This window comes from Narcine bancroftii, chromosome 2 (genome assembly GCF_036971445.1).
Source record: "Narcine bancroftii isolate sNarBan1 chromosome 2, sNarBan1.hap1, whole genome shotgun sequence".
NCBI classification, from domain to species: domain Eukaryota; kingdom Metazoa; phylum Chordata; class Chondrichthyes; order Torpediniformes; family Narcinidae; genus Narcine; species Narcine bancroftii.
In genome coordinates this window covers 163,665,513-163,686,241 of record NC_091470.1, presented here as the reverse complement: position 1 = coordinate 163,686,241, position 20,729 = coordinate 163,665,513, and the positions used below count along the sequence as shown (strand labels likewise).

Below are 20,729 nucleotides of genomic sequence, written 5' to 3'. Positions count from 1 at the left end.
GCCAATTCTTCTCATGTTTCATAACCAAGGATCAAAAATTACATTAAATAAACAATAGCTGATACACAAAAGTGCTAGAGAAACTCAGCAGATCCCACAGCATACATAGGAGATAAATATATAGAACCAAGGTTTTGGGGCTGAGCCCTTCGTCAAGGTATGAGCAAAAAGCAAACAAATGCCTGAATAAAAGGGTGGGGGAGGAGGAAAGAAGGGTTAGGGAGGAGCACAGGCCAGCAGCCCAAGAGGCCATAGGTGGAAATAGGAGGGCAGGAGAGAGGAGCTGAGAATTAGTTAAGGGAAGGAAGGGGTGGGGCTCGCTCTGTAAATGCTGAGCTGGAGTAAAGGAGACAAATTGAGATGGGGGAGGGGGGGAAGAGAAATGATGTTAATGTCAACTAATTGGATGGTCCCCAGACAGAATATGAGATGTTGTTTCTCCAATTTGTAGGAGGACTCAGTTTGACAATGCATGAAAATGAACAGAATTTTAATTCTATTTCAATATTTTCATGTTTTAAATTTTATTTTTAATTTTCACTCTCATATAAACTCAAACACACAATTCAATCTCTTCCAACACCAGAATAAAATGGTGTCTGTTTTTATTTCTCTTCCCCCCCCCCCCCCACTTCCTTGCCCCAATATAACTAAGAATAAAGTCATATGAATTATACAGATACGAAAAGCACAAATACTAGTGGGGTCAATGACCCTGGTACTTCCTCAAAATTCTTTCAAATTAAATGCTAAGAAATGGTTAAAAACTTTAAGACTTTCGTATAAACCAAAATTCTCACTCGACATGGAGAGTGATGAAATTAAAACCGAGACTAAGGTCCTGAATTTAAATAAAAGGAATTATGATGGTATGAGACGGGAGTTGAGTAAGATTGATTGGGTGGTGTTTATGGGGGAGTTGACTGTGGATAGACAATGGAAAGCATTCACAGATCTAATGGAGAAATTGCAAAAATCGTTTATACCGGTTTGGCATAAAAATAATCCAAAAAAGGTGACTCAACCGTGGATAAAAAGGAACTTAGAGACAGCATTAGGTCCAAAGAGAGAGCATATCAATTGGCCAAAATAAGTACCACAACCGAAGACTGGGAGCAGTTCAAGATGCAGCAAAGGAGGACAAAGGGATTAATCAAGAGGGCAAAAATAAATTACGAAAGTAAGCTTGCGGCAAATATAAAAACCGACTGCAAAAGCTTTTATAAATATTTCAAGAGGAAAAGATTGGTGAAATCCAGAGTAGGTCCCTTGCAGTCGGAATCAGGGGAATATATAATGGGGAATAAGGAAATGGCAGACCAATTAAATTCTTACTTTAGTTCTGTTTTGACAAGAAAGAATACAAATAATCTCCCAAGGATGTTGGGAAACATAGACACTAATGCAAGGGAGGAGCTGAAAGAAATCAGTATCTCTAAGGACATGGTCTTGGGGAAATTGAAGGGATTGAAGGCCAATAAATCCCAAGGGCCTGATAATCTACATCCTAGGGTACTTAAAAAAGTGGACATTCAGATAGCAGATGCTTTAAGAATTATTTTCCAGGACTCAATAGGATCAGTACCCATGGATTGGAGGGTAGCTAATGTTACCCCACTATTTAAAAAGGGGGGTAGAGAAAAAGTGGGGAATTATAGGCCGGTGATCATTCCATCAGTAGTGGGCAAAATGATGGAATCCATTATTAAGGATGTAATAGCGGAGCATATGACTAGCGTAGAAGAGATTGGACAGAGTCAACATGGATTTACAAAAGGTAAATCGTGCTTGACAAATCTATTGTATTTCTTTGAGATGATGACAGGTAAAATAGATGGGGGAGAGCCAGTGGATGTGGTGTACCTGGATTTCCAAAAGGCCTTCGATAAGGTCCCACATAAACGACTGGCATGCAAAATCAAAGCTCATGGGATTGGGGGCAAGGTATTGATGTGGATTGAGAACTGGCTGGCAGGTAGAAGACAGAGAGTTGGGATAAATGGCTCATTTTCTGAGTGGCAGATGGTGACCAGTAGGGTGCCACAGGGATCTGTATTGGGACTCCAGCTGTTCACAATTTACATTAATGATCTAGATGAGGGGATTGGATGTAATATCTCCAAATTTGCAGATGACACTAAGCTAGGAGGGGTTGTGTGCACTGAAGGTCAGGAAGCTCCAGTGTGATTTGGATAAATTAGGGGACTGGGCAGATACATGGCAAATGCACTACAATGTGGATAAATGTGAGGTTATCCACTTTGGTAATACAAACCGGAGGGCAGATTACTATTTGAATGGCAATAGATTGGGAGATGGGGAAGTGCAGAGAGACCTAGGGGTTCTTGTGCACCAGTCACTGAAGGCGAGCATGCAGGTACAGCAGGCGGTTAAAAAGGCAAATGGTATGTTGACCTTCATATCAAGAGGGTTTGAGTGTAGAAATAAGGATACCTTACTGCAGCTGTACAGAGCCTTTGGTGAGACCACACCTGGAGTATTGTGTGCAGTTTTGGTCACCTTATCTGAGGAAGGATGTTCTTGCAATGGAGGGAGTGCAGAGGCGATTCACCAGGCCCATACCTGGAATGGCAGGAATAACGTATGAGGAAAGATTGCGCTAATTGGGGTTGTACTCGCTGGAGTTTAGAAGATTGAGAGGGGATCTCATAGAGACCTATAAAATTCTGGCAGGACTGGACAGAATGGATGCGGAAGGGATGTTTCCAATGGTGGAGGAGTCCAGAACCCGGGGTCATGGTTCGAGGATAATAGGCAAACCATTTAGAACTGAGATGAAGAGGAATACCCAGAGGGTGGTGAATCTGTGGAATTCATTGCCACAGAGAGCAGTAGAGGCAGGTTCATTGAATATATTTAAGAGGGAATTAGATATATTCAGTATAAAGGAATTAGGGGTTACGGAGAGAAGGCAGGGACGGGGTACTGAACTTTAAGATCGACCATGATCTCACTGAATGGCAGAGCAGGCTCAAAGGGCCGAATGACCTGCTCCTGTCTTCTATGTTTCTAAAACCACAGACAGGAGGAGAACATAATAACACTTTACAGAGAGATCTGGATTACTGCTGCTGCAATGGCATTGTGAAAACTGTTACACTTGTGCCACTCTTAATGGGTTGTTGACAATCTATTTCTTCCACACATTAGGCAATTGCAAAATTGCAGAAATTCTAATCCTACCCTAAACCTCTGATGCCCTGATCGATCAAAAATCTGCCGTCCAGCTTTGAATGGAATCAATTGTTCAGCCTACACAGCTCCATGGGACACAGAATCCCAGGCATTCACAACGACCCGTTAGACAAACCTCTTGATCTCTACCTGGACAAGTCACACAGAGTTTCAATATGATCTCTCTTTCTTAGAAACGTAGATCATAGAATTGTCCAGCACGGAAATGGGTCTACCTCAATCGCAACACCTATGTATGCTAATCCCATTCAGTTAACCCTTCTGCCTCTATCCCTTTCCTCACACAGTACCTATCAAATGCCTTTTAAACAATGTAAATGTGTCTGCCTCTACCACCTCCTTTGGCAGCTGATTCTGAGTATTCACCAACCACCTTGTGAAAATTTTGCTCCTCCTTTAAATGTCTCACGTTCAATCTGTGTCCTTTAATTCTAGACTTTTTCTGCACTTCAATATTAGTGGCATAAGCCTTCTCTAAATTATCCCTCCTTTAATGCATGGTGAGACAAGTTTGGCTCATCAATGAATTGTAAAGTTGCAACAAGACTTCACTTTTATGCTCTTCCTCCTCTTGAATAAGGGTTAACCTTCCACTTGTTCTCCTAATTGCTAGCTGTGTCTGAATATTTCTTTGCATATTTCATACACAAGGACACCCAGATCTCTCCCTATGGCAGCATTTTTTCGTGTCTCTTCATTTAAATCACTGCCATGATCTACACATTAGCAAGTGTATGCAAGGCACACAGAAGCCATGGATGTTCCAAGAAATCAACATACTTCTGAAGGCCAGGTTGAAGGCATTCTGGTCAGGAGACTTGTCCCTTTACAAGAACGTAGAACACTGCAGCATAGTGCAGGCCCTTTGGACAACAATGTTGTTCCTTCCTGTATGTACCTACCAAACAAAACTAAATCCTCCTCACCTCACAACCCTCTATTTTTCTTTCATCCATCTCTTAAATGCCCCTTTTGTTCTAGCCTTCAGCACCTGGCAAAGCATTCTTGGCATCCACAACTCTCTGTGTAAAATTTAAAAAAACCTTACCCCTGATGCCTCCCCGAAACCTTCCTCCCTTCACTTTGTATAAATATCCTCTGGTGTTTGCTACACCTCCCCTGAGAAAAAGGTGCTGACTGTACCTTATCTATGCCTCTCATAATCCGGTAAACCTCTATTAAGTATCCTTTCATCCTTCTTCACTCCAAAGAGAAAAGCCCCAGCTCTGCTAACTTTTCCTCATGACATATTTTACAATCCGGGAAACATCCTGGTAAATCTCCTCTGCGCCCTCTTCATAGCTTCCACATCTTTCCTGTAAGGAGGTGACCAGAATTGAACACAATATTCGAAGTGTGGTCTCAACAGATTTATCGAGCAGCAACATTACCTCATGGCTCCTGAATTCAATTGCTTGACTGATGAAGCCCAGCATACCACAGGCTGCCTTAACTATCCTATCAACCTGGGTGGCAACCTCCAAAAAATTCAAGAATGACTTCAGGAGGTAATTAGGCAAACCAAGAAGCAAGGCTTGGATACTACTTTGGAACACAATGTAAAGCCAGGCGGCATCACGTGCAACAGTCACCAATGATCGAAATGATTTCTACTCTCTCTCTTTGAACAAGGAGGCAGTGAGATCCACCTCAATGTGTCCATGGCCATGGCAACTGAAATTAGCATGGCCTTCCAGAGAGTGAAGCTGCGGAATCATCTGGCACAGATGGAGAGACTGCATAGATCATGACTTGCAATCACTCCCTGCAGCAAGCCATTGTTACCACCTGTTTCAATAAAAGCCTGTACTGAACTAAAGCACAATAACAGGCCTAAATGACAGCTGACATGCACTAGCATGAAGAGTTTTCAGAAGCTAATTATGGTAGGCATCATCTCTGGTTTCACAGCCAGCCTTGACCCACTTCTAATGCTTACGTTCTAAAAAGTCTACAACGTGTGCCATCTCTGTGGCTCCTCTTCTGTTATATTGGAGCTGCTTCCTGCACCCATGCAGAACTTGGCATTTATATCAAATTTGCCGCTAACCTCCACCCTGCTCTGAAATTCACACACTGGTTCTGAAATATTTCTGCTCTTTAAATCTGTTTCCATCTCGGCAGACAAGCCGATATTCACTTTAAATATCATTGATATTCACTTTAAACTCACAGTTACCTTGATTACACCTCCTCCTGCACAGTTTTACCTTCAATGTCACCATGCCCAAGGTGTGCATAGGTGATTTTAGAACAGGCAGGCTGAGGGATCGCCCACCTGTCTGCATTGATGAAACAGCAGTGGAGAGGGTTAGTACTTTCAAACTGGTGGGATTCCATGAAAAAGAACTCTCCTGGAGCCAGCACATTGAAGCAACCATGAAGAAGGCACACCGAAGTCTCTCCAAAAAGCCTGTAGAGACTTGGCATGTCATTGGACACTCTATAAAATTTCTCAAGGTGGACCGCAGCTTGCTTGGTAATTGGAGTGCCCAAGAACATAGAAGGCTGCAGAAGGTAGCAAACATAACCAAGTCCATCACAAGCTTTGACCTCCCATCCACTGGAGTCACCTATGTGAGGCACTATCTCAGGAAGGTAGCTAACATAATAAAACACCCCCATCACCCTAGCCATATTTGGGCAGAAGGTACAGAAGTCGGAAGACCAGCACCTCCAGGTTCAAGATCAGCTTCTTTCCAACAGCTATGAGGCTCTTGAACCTCACTTGACTATACTAAACATGCACTGCTACAAATGAATACCACAAAAGGACTCTACACTATTGTAACACCACTTTATTTTTTCACTATATTCACTGTGAATATAAAGTCTCTGTCTTTTGCATTTCTTGTCTCTAATTTAATTTCATATGTTCTGTACTAGTGTAGTTTTTTTTAAAATTACTTCAGTGGTTCTCAACCTTTTTCTTTCCACTCACATACCACTTCAAGTAATCCAGATGCCATTGGTGCTCCGTGATTAGTAAGGGATTTCTTAGTGGTATGTGTGTTAGAAGGGAAGGTTGAGAATCACTGTTCTCGACCCAATTGTTACTGAAATATTTTGGTTGAGAAAAATTATCATAGGGCCATCAGCGCACACCTGACTATTGGCCCCTTTAAGCACCTTTGTATTTGGGCCATTTGCCTTTGTAATGCCATTAGTTCCATGTAAATTACTTGGCTGGATCCCCTCCTCTTCCCCCCCCCCCCCCCCCGCCCCATCCAGCACTATAAAGGGTGCCATTTGTGCTCAGTTCTTGCTCTTTGTCATCTTCAAGGGACCACCCTGCTTCACTCCATGCCGAGTACCGTGCAATGGCACTGGAGAAATCATTGTTGAGGTGTGCACTGTTAAAGGATTGGGAGCATCTTTGTTAGTGTCCCAAATAGCATAGAGCTGTGTCTGCACTGAATTAAGGGGTGGCAGGTATCTTTTTTTCCCCTTGATTGTATGTAGCTAGATCATTTTATGTGTGAGTGGGTGTGTGCACACATGCCTTTATTCCTGTTGCAATCTTCCCACACGCGTCTTCTGTAAATAAAATCATTTACTGCCATACAATGTTCAGAGTCCTTCCTCTTGAGACCCATTTAATCTGTTTTCTCACTCACAACAACATACAAAAGTATTTTCGAAGTGGCAGTATATTTGTAGATCCCTGTAGATCCTGCGTGACCTGTTGAGTTTCTCCAGTACATTTGTGTATTGCACTTGGCCCCAGCATCTGCAGACTTGTTTAATTCTAGTAAATTTATGTCTCTGAATGATGCCTGTGAGTCACCATTGTCAGGATTTAGATTTGTTTTTTACTTGTGTAAATTATACAATTCTCTCAGAAATGACATGGTTTCTTGGCCATAAATGGAGAATCCCACACTGACTCTTAGAGCAAATTGATATTTTCTATCCAACTTCATTCATTCATTCGGGGACCTTGGCGTTCGGCATGGGCGATCATGTCTCTCCCTCTGTCACAATCTCTGACCCTCCAAATTGTAGTTGTTGTCTCTCCTGTTCTTTGGTGAAGGCTCTATCTTTGAGCTGAGCTGTAGTCGATGTTGAGTTCATGATTATACATGGGAACAATACAGAAGTGGTTTCCCGTTGCCTTCTTCAGTTGCAGTGTCCATAATGGACAAGTAACCCAGTCCATTGATCAGCAGATTCATCTGCCCAGTGCTTTTAATTTGTAGAATCTTGTGTAAAAGCCATCCACTAAATGCAATCAATGGCTTCAAGTAACCCTGATTGGGAGGATACACAAGTCCTACACCTTGCCTAAGGGTGACCTGTAGGCTATTGGATGGAAGGCGTGCCTTACACCTCCTTTTGCTGAACAATTGCGCAGCACCGTCACCGAAACATACAACCTAAACCAATTTAAAAAAAATCCCAAGGCAAAAGTATCCACATCAGAAGTACGTATTTTAAAGAATGACTGTCAGAGGACATCGCTGCACAGATTTCAAAAGCTTATTTATTTTGTGTGAAATTAAATATGGAGTTGGCCATTGCCCTCATGTTGCATAATCAAACATGAAAAGCAATATTCAGTAAACAATAGCGATTGTGAAATTGACTGTGGTATTTGCCAATTCTTCTCATGTTTCATAACCAAGGATCAAAAATTACATTAAATAAACAATAGCTGATACACAAAAGTGCTAGAGAAACTCAGCAGATCCCACAGCATACATAGGAGATAAATATATAGAACCAAGGTTTTGGGGCTGAGCCCTTCGTCAAGGTATGAGCAAAAAGCAAACAAATGCCTGAATAAAAGGGTGGGGGAGGAGGAAAGAAGGGTTAGGGAGGAGCACAGGCCAGCAGCCCAAGAGGCCATAGGTGGAAATAGGAGGGCAGGAGAGAGGAGCTGAGAATTAGTTAAGGGAAGGAAGGGGTGGGGCTCGCTCTGTAAATGCTGAGCTGGAGTAAAGGAGACAAATGGAGATGGGGGAGGGGGGGAAGAGAAATGATGTTAATGTCAACAAATTGGATGGTCCCCAGACAGAATATGAGATGTTGTTTCTCCAATTTGTAGGAGGACTCAGTTTGACAATGCATGAAAATGAACAGAATTTTAATTCTATTTCAATATTTTCATGTTTTAAATTTTATTTTTAATTTTCACTCTCATATAAACTCAAACACACAATTCAATCTCTTCCAACACCAGAATAAAATGGTGTCTGTTTTTATTTCTCTTCCCCGCCCCCCCACTTCCTTGCCCGAATATAAATAAGAATAAAGTCATATGAATTATACAGATACGAAAAGCACAAATACTAGTGGGGTCAATGACCCTGGTACTTCCTCAAAATTCTTTCAAATTAAATGCTAAGAAATGGTTAAAAACTTTAAGACTTTCGTATAAACCAAAATTCTCACTCGACATGGAAAGTGATGAAATTAAAACCGAGACTAAGGTCCTGAATTTAAATAAAGGGAATTATGATGGTATGAGACGGGAGTTGAGTAAGATTGATTGGGTGGTGTTTATGGGGGAGTTGACTGTGGATAGACAATGGAAAGCATTCACAGATCTAATGGAGAAATTGCAAAAATCGTTTGACATAAAAATAATCCAAAAAAGGTGACTCAGCTGTGGATAACAAGGAACTTAGAGACAGCATTAGGTCCAAAGAGAGAGCATATCAATTGGCCAAAATAAGTACCACAACCGAAGACTGGGAACAGTTCAAGATGCAGCAAAGGAGGACAAAGGGATTAATCAAGAGAGCAAAAATAAATTATGAAAGTAAGGTTGCAGCAAATATAAAAACCGACTGCAAAAGCTTTTATAAATATGTCAAGAGGAAAAGATTGGTGAAATCCAGAGTAGGTCCCTTACAGTCAGAATCAGGGGAATATATAATGGGGAACAAAGAAATAGCAGACCAATTAAATTCTTACTTTAGTTCTGTTTTTACAAGAGAGGATACAAATAACCTCCCATGCATGTTGGGAAACATTGAGACTAATGCAAGGGAGGAACTGAAAGAAATCAGTATCTCTCAGGACATGGTCTTGGGGAAATTGATGGGATTGAAGGCAGATAAATCCCAAGGGCCTGATAATCTACATCCAAGGGTACTTAAAAAAGTGGACATTCAGATAGCAGATGCTTTAAGAATTATTTTCCAGAACTCAATAGGCTCAGGATCAGTACCCATGGATTGGAGGGTAGCTAATGTTACCCCATTATTTAAAAAGGGGGGTAGAGAAAAAGCAATGAATTATAGGCCGGTGAGCCTTACATCAGTAGTGGGCAAAATGATGGAATCCATTATCAAGGATGTAATAGCTGAGCATATGACTAGCATAGAAGGGATCGGACGGAGTCAACATGGATTTACAAAAGGTAAATCGTGCTTGACAAATCTATTGGAATTCTTTGAGATGGTGACAGATAAAATAGATGGGGGAGAGCCAATGGATGTGGTGTACCTGGACTTCCAAAAGGCCTTCGATAAGGTCCCGCATAAACGACTGGCTTCCAAAATCAAGGCTCATGGGATTGGGGCAAAGTATTGATGTGGATTGAGAACTGGCTGACAGGTAGAAGACAGAGAGTTGGGATAAATGGCTCGTTTTCTGAGTAGCAGGCGGTGACCAGTGGGGTGCCACAGGGATCTGTATTGGGACTCCAGCTGTTCACAATTTACATTAATGATCTGGATGAGGGGATTGCATGTAATATCTCCAAATTTGCAGATGACACTAAACTAGGAGGGGTTGTGTGCACGGAAGAGGGGGTCAGGAAGCTCCAGTGTGATTTGGATAAATTGAGGGACTGGGCAGATACATGGCAAATGCACTACAATGTGGATAAATGTGAGGTTATCCACTTTGGTAATACAAACCGGAGGGCAAATTACTATTGGAATGGCAATAGATTAAGAGATGGGGAAGTGCAGAGAGACCTAGGGGTACTTGTACACCAATCTCTGAAGGCGAGCATGCAGGTACAGCAGGCGGTTAAAAAGGCAAATGGTATGTTGGCCTTCATATCAAGAGGGTTTGAGTATAGGAACAAGGATACCTTACTGCAGCTGTACAGGGCCTTGGTGAGACCACTCCTGGAGTATTGTGTGCAGTTTTGGTCACCTTATCTAAGGAAGGATGTTCTTGCAATGGAGGGATGCAGAGGCGATTCACCAGGCTGATACCTGGAATGGCAGGAATGACTTATGAGGAAAGATTGCGCAAATTGGGATTGTACTCGCTGGAGTTTAGAAGATTGAGAGGGGATCTCATAGAGACCTATAAATTTCTGGCAGGACTGGACAGAATGGATGCAGATGGGATGTTTCCAAGGATGGGAAAATCCAGAACCCGGGGCCATGGTTTGAGGATAATAGGCAAACCATTTAGGACCGAGATGAGGAGGAATTTCTATACCCAGAGGGTGGTGAATCTGTGGAATTCATTGCCACAGAGGGCAGTAGAGGTAGGTTCATTAAATATATTTAAGAGGGAATTAAATCTATTTCTTCAGTATAAGGTTATTAAAGGTTACGGAGAGAAGGCAGGGACGGGGTACTGAACTTTAAGATCAGCCATGATCTCGTTGAATGGCGGAGCAGGTTCGAAGGGTCGAATGACCTACTCCTGCTCCTATCTTTTATGTTTCTATGTTTATGTAAAAAGACTTGATGTGACCTTATTGGTTATGGTTTTGCATTGATTTCAATGTATAGGATCACATAAAGCTGAGGGTCTGGATATGGTCAAGTTGCGGGGAGGTTGAGTCTCTGAATTCCAGTGAGCAATCACTTGCTTGAATTCATCCCCCTCCCTGAATTTCTGGTTGCAACCTTCCTTGCTTGCTCTAGCAGCAATGCTTCTCTTTCTTGTAATTATTCCCCTCAGGGAGAGCAGTGTTGTTGTGGAACCAAGTAAATCATGAAAATCTGTAGACACTGTGGTTGAAATAAAAGCACAAAATGCTGGAGAAATTGTTTCTCCAGCATTTTGTGTCTTTATGTGTTGTGGGGACCATCACACTCTCAGGAAGAAATGCCACCCTAGCAGGGACCACTTTGATCCTAACCCAGTGGTTCGCAACCTTTTTATCCCACTCACATACTGCCTTAAGTAATCCCTTCCTAACCACAGACCATCCTATGCATAGGTACTCTGTGGTTAGTAATATGTTCTCTGTGGCTTGTAAGCAATTACTTAAGGTGGTAGATGAGTGGGTTTTAAAAAAAGGTTGAGAATCACTGTCCTAATCCCATTGCAGGCCCATTATCTCCAGGCGCTGCAAGAGATGGGATATGTGGTCCGACACCCAACTCTTCAGGAAAAGCAGCAGTGAACAATAGCTGTTAGATACACACAACACAAAGGAATTATGATTATAATGTATAAAAGAGCAGGACAAAATAGTATTAATTTAATTCAATGATGCAGAGATTTACATTTGTCCTGAGGTTCATTTTTGTGGTAAGAGATTAAAAAAACATTTGCATTGAGAGTATGATAAAGGGCTGTTGTGTTCAGTAAATACATTAATCTGGAATGTTTCAAAAACATTCTTCAAGGTAATTGCTTCAAAACTTTTTTCTTTACACTCACACACCATTTTTAAGTATTCCTATGCCATAAGTGCTCTGTGATTAGTAAGGGATTGCTTAAGGTGGGATGTGGGTGGGAAGAAAAAGTTTTAAAACCACTGTTTTAATCGTACCTTATTGACATTATGTGCACAGTTTCATAACTCCAAAGGAAATGGGCCAATGACAATTTTTCTCAAGCAAAATATTTCAGTAACAATTGGATCTAGAGCAGTGATTCTCAGCCTCTTTTCCTAACCCTAACCCCACTCACATACCATCTTAACTAATCCCTTATTAATCACAGAGCACCTATGGCATAGGGATTATTTAAAGTTGTATGTGATTGGAAAGAAAAAAGTTGAGGTGAACATGTTCTCGGTGAACATCAAAGTTTCAGTGACCTAGTTCCTTACTTGATTGATGAATGCTGTTGGGGTAAGCTGCAGATCAGGAGCACCAAGGTTTAGCTGGCTGTAGAGGTGATTAAGCCTGCTCTGAGCACCAGACAGAGAGATGATCATATCCTGAGACTGTTCTGGTTTACAGCCATATTTGTAGAGCCATTGGGACATCCAACACCTCTGTCAAGTCTGGCTTTTCCTTTTCTTTTCTATTTGTTATCTTTGTGGATACATTCACATATGGTGGCAGAATCTCCAAACAATGAGTCAGTACAGAAGGGAGAGAGAGTGTCTCCATGATGCCATGAATGTTGACAAGACCAAGGAGCTGGTCACAGCTTTCATAAGAGAGGCAAAGCTCACTTCCCTGTCCACATTAACAATGATGGTAGTAGGTTCTGAGGAATAAAGAACTCCAAAGGCCTGTCCTGGTCCACAACATAATGGCAAAGAATGTGCACCATCTCTTCTACTTGTTTAGAAGCCTAGTAAAATTTGGCATTTTCTTTGTGTTCCTCAGCAACTCCTATAGGTGCATTATTGAACATATCCTGTCAGGAACTGCTCTACTCAAAAAAAACTGCAGAAAGTTGTGAAAATGGCTCAGGCCATCACACCAAACCCTCCTCTCTGTTGACTCCATCTACACTTCCTGCTTTTTTGGAACAGCAGACTCATCCCACCTCGGACACACACTTTTCATTTACCATCGGGAAGAAGATTCACATGTGAGATCATGCACCACCATATTCAGGAATAGTTTTTTTCCACCATTGTGAGATTCCTAAACAAACCTCACACCAGCAAAAAAAATACTGTCCTTGCTCTGATCTAATTGATTACCTGTATATCTGCATTTTTGTTTTACCTGCTGTACTTTGCGTGGGATGTCTACAAATCTTCCCACGGCACCTTGGTATATGTGACAATAAAATTAAACTCAGACTTCTTTGAGCAACACTAATAGTCGAACCTGAATAACTGGAAATTCTGAGTCAGTATACAGAATGGAGATCAAGCGCCTAGTTGGGTGGTACCAGAACAAAGATCTTGCTCTCAGCGTCACCATGACCAAGAGGTCATTGTTAACTTTAGGAAGGAGAGGTGAGGGACCACACACCTATTTGGATTGATGAAATGGAAGTGGAGAGGGTCAGAATTTTCAAGTGCTTGGGAGTTCATAAACCAGAAGACCTTTTCTGGAGCCAAGCCATTGAGTCAACCATATTTTGTAATTATTTTAAGTTATAGAAAATGTTCTGTCCTAAGTCTGTACACCTCAATAACTCTATATATCTCACCATATTTCTTCTCAGGAAATGAAGGTTAGGGTCACATTGACCACTCATCTGGACTTAAACTGCACTTAAACAGATTTCATCAAGAAGGGCTGAAGCAAAATTCTTCAGTTTGGATCCTTGTTCTATAAATGGCTTTAATGGTTCATGTCTGCTGTTTGATCTTTTGCTGAAGGATAAACACTAGCTAAACAGTAAATTGCATCACAGAGCTGTGATTATTTCATCACCTTATAATTTAACCACCTTATAATTTTATTTAACACATAAATGTCACATAGACATTAAAAGGATCATTCCAAACTTAGTTTATCATTTGGAACTTAGGAGGCAAGTTCTACTTCATAGAGTGTTTCTATTTGTTCACCACACCTGGATGATTGAAATACCGTGGGTTCAGACTGTGGACCATCCTAATTAGATAACTTAGTAAGATCTGGAGAAAGGAGGAGTGCTTCCTTTGCAGCAATTGTAGAAACTGCAGAGATTGAAGTAACCAGAAGTAGAACAGAAACCTTCCAGCCCCTTGATGATATGAAATAAAGCTATTAAGCCATTGTGGACATCACTGCAGATCCTTGTCAATAAACAAACTGATGTTGAAAATATCAATTAGCCTAGCAGCTATTCCTGTGGAGATGTCAACTCCCAGATTTGACGCATCTTTTGACCTTTCCCATGAGAGGAACACCCTGATATTATACATTCCTGGCTTGCATTTGTCCTATTCTCAAATATCTGTTCCCATTGGGTTAAACTTCATGGTGGGGTACGGCAGCTGAAAATATATTTATATAGTCATGGTTCCAACGTGGAAACCAGCCCTTTGATTCATCTTGTCCATGCTGACAAGATGTCCTTTTCCCTCCATTTGCCCCATATCCCTCTAAACCTTTCCTACCCATATGCATGCCAAAAAGTCTACAAATACTCCTGCTTCTAGCACTTCCTCTGACAGCTCAGTCCATATGCTCATCACCACAGAAGCCTAATAGCCTGAATACACATGAGGTTGCCTGATCTTGGAAGCTAAGCAGGCTCAGGTCTGGTCAGTACTTAGAGGGGGGACCACCTATGAACACCAGATGCTGTAAGTTTCTGTGAGGGACATTTGACAAAGTTTCGACTCTGTCTTACAGTAGACAAAATAATACTTTCTAAATATTGTATTTGTACAACAATAATGGAACCTTCACCTTTACTCTCTGTGTGCCTCTCAGGATTCTTTTCAGTCTTTCCCTTCTCATCTTACATCTATGCCCTCTAGTTTCACGCTTAACAAATTCTGGGGAAAAAGACTGACTATTTACCTCACCTATGCCCCTCATGATTTTATAAAACTCTATTAGGACCCACCTTCTGCCCCCCAACCCACCCAGCAACCTACAGGAAGAAAAATCTCAGCCGATCCAACCTCTCCTAATAATTTACGCCCTCCCATCCTCGAAAGTTTCTCAAAAATCTTTTCCGTGCCCTTTCATAATTGATAAGATGGGTGAGCAAAACTGTGCTCGATACTCCAAGTGTAGAGCCACCAATGTCCTATGCATTTTGACCTCCTTGTTCGTGTTCTCAATGCCCTGACCATGAAGACAAGCATGCCAACATCTTTTTCACCATGCTAACACTAATTCTTTGTCTTTCCACTGATGCATCCTGACCCAGTGAGTTTTTTCAGCATGATCTGATTTATTTCTGATTTTCAGCATCGGTAGTTTTGTAGTGAAATGTTGGAGAAACTCAGCAAGTCAAACAGTGTACTTTATGTAGCAAAGATAAAGGTACGGAACCAACCTTTCAGGCTCCAGTCCTTCATCAAGGTATGACAAAATGTTGACAGGCACCCAAACAAAATGGTGGGGGAGGGGGGAGGGAGGTGCAGGGGATGGAGCACAGTCCCACAGGCAGGAGGTAATAGATAAATAAGGGAGGGAGGGCACACCAGCAAGCTGGAGAGGGGGATGGCTCTGTGTATAGAGAGGAAAGGGGTTGGAAAGATAGAGGAAAGAAAATGGGAAGGGAGAGAGAACAGGGAGTGAGCTAGCAGAAACCGGAGAAGTAGACATTAATGTCATCTGAATGGAGAGTGCCCAGGCAGAAAATTAAATGTTGCTTCTCCAATGACTCCCGTAGTTCGCGTGTAACTGTGAGAAATCTGGTGCTCATGCTCCACCAACCTGCCTTTTCCCCCCCATAACCTTTAACTCCACAACTTTGCAAAAATCTTTCCATGAGTCCGAAATGTAATCAATGGGGCAGACTCCACTGCTTTGCTGGGCAGAAAATCCAACAAATTCACCACTCTCTGGGAAAAGCAGTGCCCCTTCATCTCCTACTCTCTTTAATCTTGAGGCCCTGTCCCCTACTAATCTCACCTCCCAATAGAAACACCTTCCTGTCTCTATCTTATTTATCCCTTTCATAATTGTATATGCTTCTATAAGATCCCCTCTCTTTTGATTGAATTCCAGCAAGTATATTCCCAGGCAACTAAATCTCGCATTATCTGCTAAACCCACTATCTCTGGAGTCAATCTGATGAACCTCTTCTGCACAGCCTCCAAAGCCAGCATATCTTTTCTCAGGTAAGGAGACGAGAGCTGCATGCAGTACTACAGATAACTAGGTAAATAAAAGTTAACGCGTGAAGTAATGCCATTTGGAAGGTTGAACTTGAAGGTGGAGTACACAGTTAATGGCAGGATTTTTAACAGTGTGGAAGTACACAGAGGAAGCGTGGGCTCCAAATCCATAGATTTCTCTAAGTTGCCACGCAGGATGCTAGGACAGTTGAGAGGTCTTTATAGTATACTGGTCTTCATTAGACAGGAGAGTGTGAGGTAACATTGCAGCTCTAGGAAACTGGCTAGACCACACCTGGAATATAGTATTCAGTTCTGGTCGCCTCATTACAGGAAGCTTTGGAGAGGGAGCAGAGGAGATGTATGTTGCCTGAATTGGAGAATGTCTTATGAGGCAAGGTTAATAAATCCAGGGCTTTTCTCTTTGGAACAAGGAAGCATGACAGGGAACTTAATAGAGGCCTACAAGATTATGAGAGGCATAAATCGGGTGAATAGCCAGCACCTTTTTCCCAGGGTAACAGTAGCAAATACCAGAGGACATCTGCAAAAGGTAAGGGGAGGAAAGTTTAGGGGAGATGTTAGGCATAAGTTTTTACACAGAGGAGTAGTAGGTGCCCAGAAATCATTGCTCGGAGTGATTGTGTAGGCTGGTACAATAGGGACATTTTTTTAAAAACTCAGATTGGCACATGGAAGAAAGAAAAATAGAGGGTTATGTTTATGAGGTAAGGAAGGCTTAGATTGTTGAGTAGGCTTATATACTGTAGGCCGGCACAATTTTGTGGGCCAAAGGGCCTGTAATGTTCTGTGTTCTAACATCTGACAGTGCTGTTAAAAGTGAGTGGGCTCACAGGCCAATAATTAACTGGACTTGTTACATTGTTTTTGAACAGTAGAGAGGTGACCAATATGCCCTGCCAAAAAATGATGGTGCTGCCGGAACAGCTGTAATGGCAATGCTGCCACTGGCGTGGACTCATGGAGAACGGAGTGGGGAGACAGCGCGACCACCTAGTCCAACTGCTGTCAGCTCTGCACAGCCTTTGAATGGTCCATTAAAGGAGCTGACAGTAGTTTTATTTAAAATCCTGCAACAGCGTGGTCTGGACCCAAGATGGCAGAGCCTATGATCAGCAGCCATGAGGTGTTCCAAGCTTCATGGAAGCAGAGGACTGGCACAGGACTCCAGAAAACAGGGAGACCACTTCTCGTCTGAGAAGGAGAAGCAGAGGAGATGACCCACGGGATGATAACCATGGCGGCGGACCAATGAGTGTTCTGCAGATGAAGGAACCAGACAGGTACCAAATAGTGACTTGAGGCAAGGAACCCACGGAGACAGGGGACTGCAGTCAAGGGACTTGAACCAGGCTGTGGACTGCTGGAGGCTGGCTCGAAACTGGCTGAAGGGGTACTAAGTATTGGAACCAGGATGTAAGAGGCTGCCAAGAGCATTGGAGGGTTCCTAATCGTAATGGAGGTTCAGATCTGGAGATAGTTTAGACTGAACTCTGTCTGACTGCAGAGACTGTGAGAGGACTGGGGTGAATCCACGGACAATCAGTGACTCTGGGGGGAACTCTCTTTTGCTTCTTTTTCTCTAACTGTAGGAGGTATTTCAGGCAATCTCTGCTGTCTGCCTTATAGCGGAAAATAGCAGTTTCATTTGGTAGATACTTAGTTACATTATATTAAATTGAATCTTGAACATTTGAAGGTGAATAGCTGATTCAGGAAAGGCAGGTTCTGTTTGACAAACCTACTGGAGTTCTTTGAGGATATAATGAGCACAAATGGATAGAGAGGGCTAAGTGAATGTTTTGTACTTGAGCATCCAGAATGCATTCGATAAAAGACTAATCCATAAGATACTTCTCGGGTTGGAAATCAGTGGTGAGCAGAGTGACACGGGTTGGTGCGAGGCCGCAACTACACATTAACGATTTGGGAGAGGAAACTGGGAGGAAAATCTCTGTTTCCTGATGTAGAGCTCGTCGAAAGAATCAAAGACTTGTTGATCCAAACCAAGGCTTTTATTAGCAAAAGACAGGAGCTCTTCACAGGTGGCCAACCAGTCCGGAATGATCCGACCTGGCTAGGGACACAACCCTTTAAGGCCCAGACAATAGACATGGCTTAGCTCTCGGCCAATCGCTGTAAGCACAGTCTAGATACAGTAACTATATACACGATGTACATTGGTGATAGATCTGTACTATCACACCTGATGACACTAAATTGAGTGGAAAAGCAAACTATGTAGAGTATATAGAGAACTTGCATAGAGATATAGATAGATTAATAAGTGGCCAGCAGTCCGGCAGATAGAGTGCACTATTGATTATTGCGAGGGCATCCATGTAGGTATGGAAAATAGCAGAACAGACTCTTCTTTAAATTGTAAAAAAATTGCAGCATGCTATGTTGCAGAGACCTGAGAGTGCCTGTACATGAATTGCAAAATGTTAACTTGCAGGAAATCAAAAAGGAGATAGGACACTGGCCTTCTTTGCTAGAGGGATTGAATTTAAAAGTAGAGAGGTCCTACTGCCACAATTCAGGGTACAGCTGACACTGCACCTGGAGGGCAGTGTGCAGTTATGGTCTCCTTGCTTGAGAAAGGATACATTGGTTTTGGAGGTGGTGCACATCAGATTCACTAGGTTGATTCTGGCAATGAAAGTAGGCTGGATGCAGCCATCTTGATTCCTGAGCACATGCGCGAGTCTTTGGTTGGCGCTGAGACCGACATCAACCACACGAAGCAGAGTGAAGATTAAATGCAGGCTTTAATAGAGTGATATATACAGCTCGGTCTTGCCTCTGTAGAAGCCCAGGTCAGAAGGAGGAGCATGAGCTCTGATCGGCTTTATATACAGGGTCATCAGGTGGTGGCCCCTGGTGACCTAGTGGTGTAATGGCTTATCACCACATTCACCCCCCCTTAAATTTGGCCACTCTCGCCCCCCCCCCCCCCCCCCGCAAGTTCATGTCCAGGATCTGGCGTGCTTTCCTTAGTTTCTTGGACCTTCGGGGTACTGGGGCAGGGGAGATTGGCGGTAGGGAGTCCTGATATTGGGTGGTTGAGGATGCAGGATTGCTCATCAGCCACAGAGTAGGGGTATGCTGAGGGAATGTAGGGGTTTCCAAAAGGGTACCGGCTGTTGGGGGTGTATCAGTTGGCGGTTTGTTTGGTCATTGTCCTGGTGTCTGTTGTCTGTCTTGCTGATCTGTGGGGTCTGTGATCCTTTCTTGTCATACACGGTACCGGCCGGCGCAATATCCTTGATGGCTACCGAATCTTCCCAACCATCCCTGTATGTGACGACCGCATAGTGGGGGTTCGCTTGCCTCAGCTCTACTGCCTCCACCAGCAGGTACATTTTGTGGGGCCTGCAGTGCTTCCGGAGGAACGCGGGACCCGGTGTCATCAGCCATCTAGGCAGCACCATGCCCATCGCAGCTTTCCTTGAAAATGAAAACAAGCAGTCATGTGGAGTCGTGTTTGTGGCAGTACACAAGAGAGAGCATATCGAATCCGGTAACACGTCCTGACATCTTGCCATGGTTAGGTCTTTTGACTTTAAGATCAACAGTACTGTTTTTCAAATAGTGGCATTTTCCCTTTCCACTTGCCCATTACCCCTGGGGTTGTAGCTTGTAGAGCAGCTTGTGATGATACCTGTCTCATAGGTACTGAATGGAGCACCCCTGTCAGTGTGTATATAGCTGGGGTATCCACAAATGCTGAAAATAGATTCCAGGCACTTTAATATTGTGGCTGCCGATACATTGGGGCATGGAATTGTGAAAGGGAAGTGTGAATATTCATCTATGGCGTTAAGAAATTAGACGTTCCTGTTGTAGGAGGGGAGCGGGTCTTTAAAGTCGAGGCTGAGACGTCTGGTGGCATTTATCAATGTAGCCCTGTCTGGCCGGTAGAAATGCAGTTTGCATTCCACGCAGATGGGACAGCCCTTGTTTACTGTCCTCACTTCCTCCATCGAGAGTGGGAGACTATGGGTCCTTATGAAGTGAAACAATTGACCAACCCCCGGGTGGCCCAGCTCATTGTGCAAGCTCTGCAGCTGGGGCATGTGATTGAGGGCCACGCAGATACCTCTGGACAGCGCATCTGGGGGCTCATTGAGCTTCCCGGGGTAGTATAGAATGTTGTAATTATACGTGGACAGTTCTATCCTCCAGCGCAAAATTTTGTCATTTTTTATTTTCTCCCTGTTCTGGCTGTCGAACATGACCAGAGTGAAGCGCTTATGAGCCAGGTAATGTCTCCAATGCCTCACCGCTTCTACGATGGCCTGTGCCTCCTTCTCCACTGCTGAATGTCTCACCTCTGACTCCTGTAGGATCCGCGAGAAAAAGGCTACCAGTTGCCCCTCCTGATTCAGTGTGGCCACTAGTGCTACATCTGAGGCATCCGTCTCCACTTGGAAGGGGATCATCTCATCTAAGGCCTGCAGGGTTGCTTTTGCAATCAGGTTCCTAATCTCTGTAAAGGCTCTGACAGCGCCGGGCCAAGGGGAAACACTGAAGCTTTTATGACCGAACGGGCCCTGTCGGCATAGTTGGGAACCCACTGTGCATAGTATGTGAAGAATCCCAATCATTTCTTTAATGTTTTCTGTGTGTGAAGGACTGGGA

General features: G+C 43.1%; 1 protein-coding gene and 1 long non-coding RNA gene across 3 annotated transcripts in view; one reads left to right on the top strand and one right to left on the bottom strand.

The window, feature by feature from the left end:
• The window catches only part of zbtb40 (zinc finger and BTB domain containing 40), a 138,507-nt gene extending 124,864 nt beyond the window's left edge, over positions 1 to 13,643 (bottom strand). For both annotated transcript variants that reach the window (XM_069919021.1, XM_069919022.1), the window contains exon 1: positions 13,486 to 13,643. The gene's annotated coding sequence lies outside the window, so the exon portion shown is untranslated. The remainder of the gene's footprint in view (positions 1 to 13,485) is intronic.
• The window catches only part of LOC138754574 (uncharacterized), a 69,732-nt gene extending 53,671 nt beyond the window's left edge, over positions 1 to 16,061 (top strand). Inside the window, exon 3 of the long non-coding RNA XR_011351835.1 lies at positions 15,954 to 16,061. This is a non-coding gene — a long non-coding RNA (uncharacterized lncRNA). The remainder of the gene's footprint in view (positions 1 to 15,953) is intronic.
• Positions 16,062 to 20,729: the final 4,668 nt, after the last annotated feature.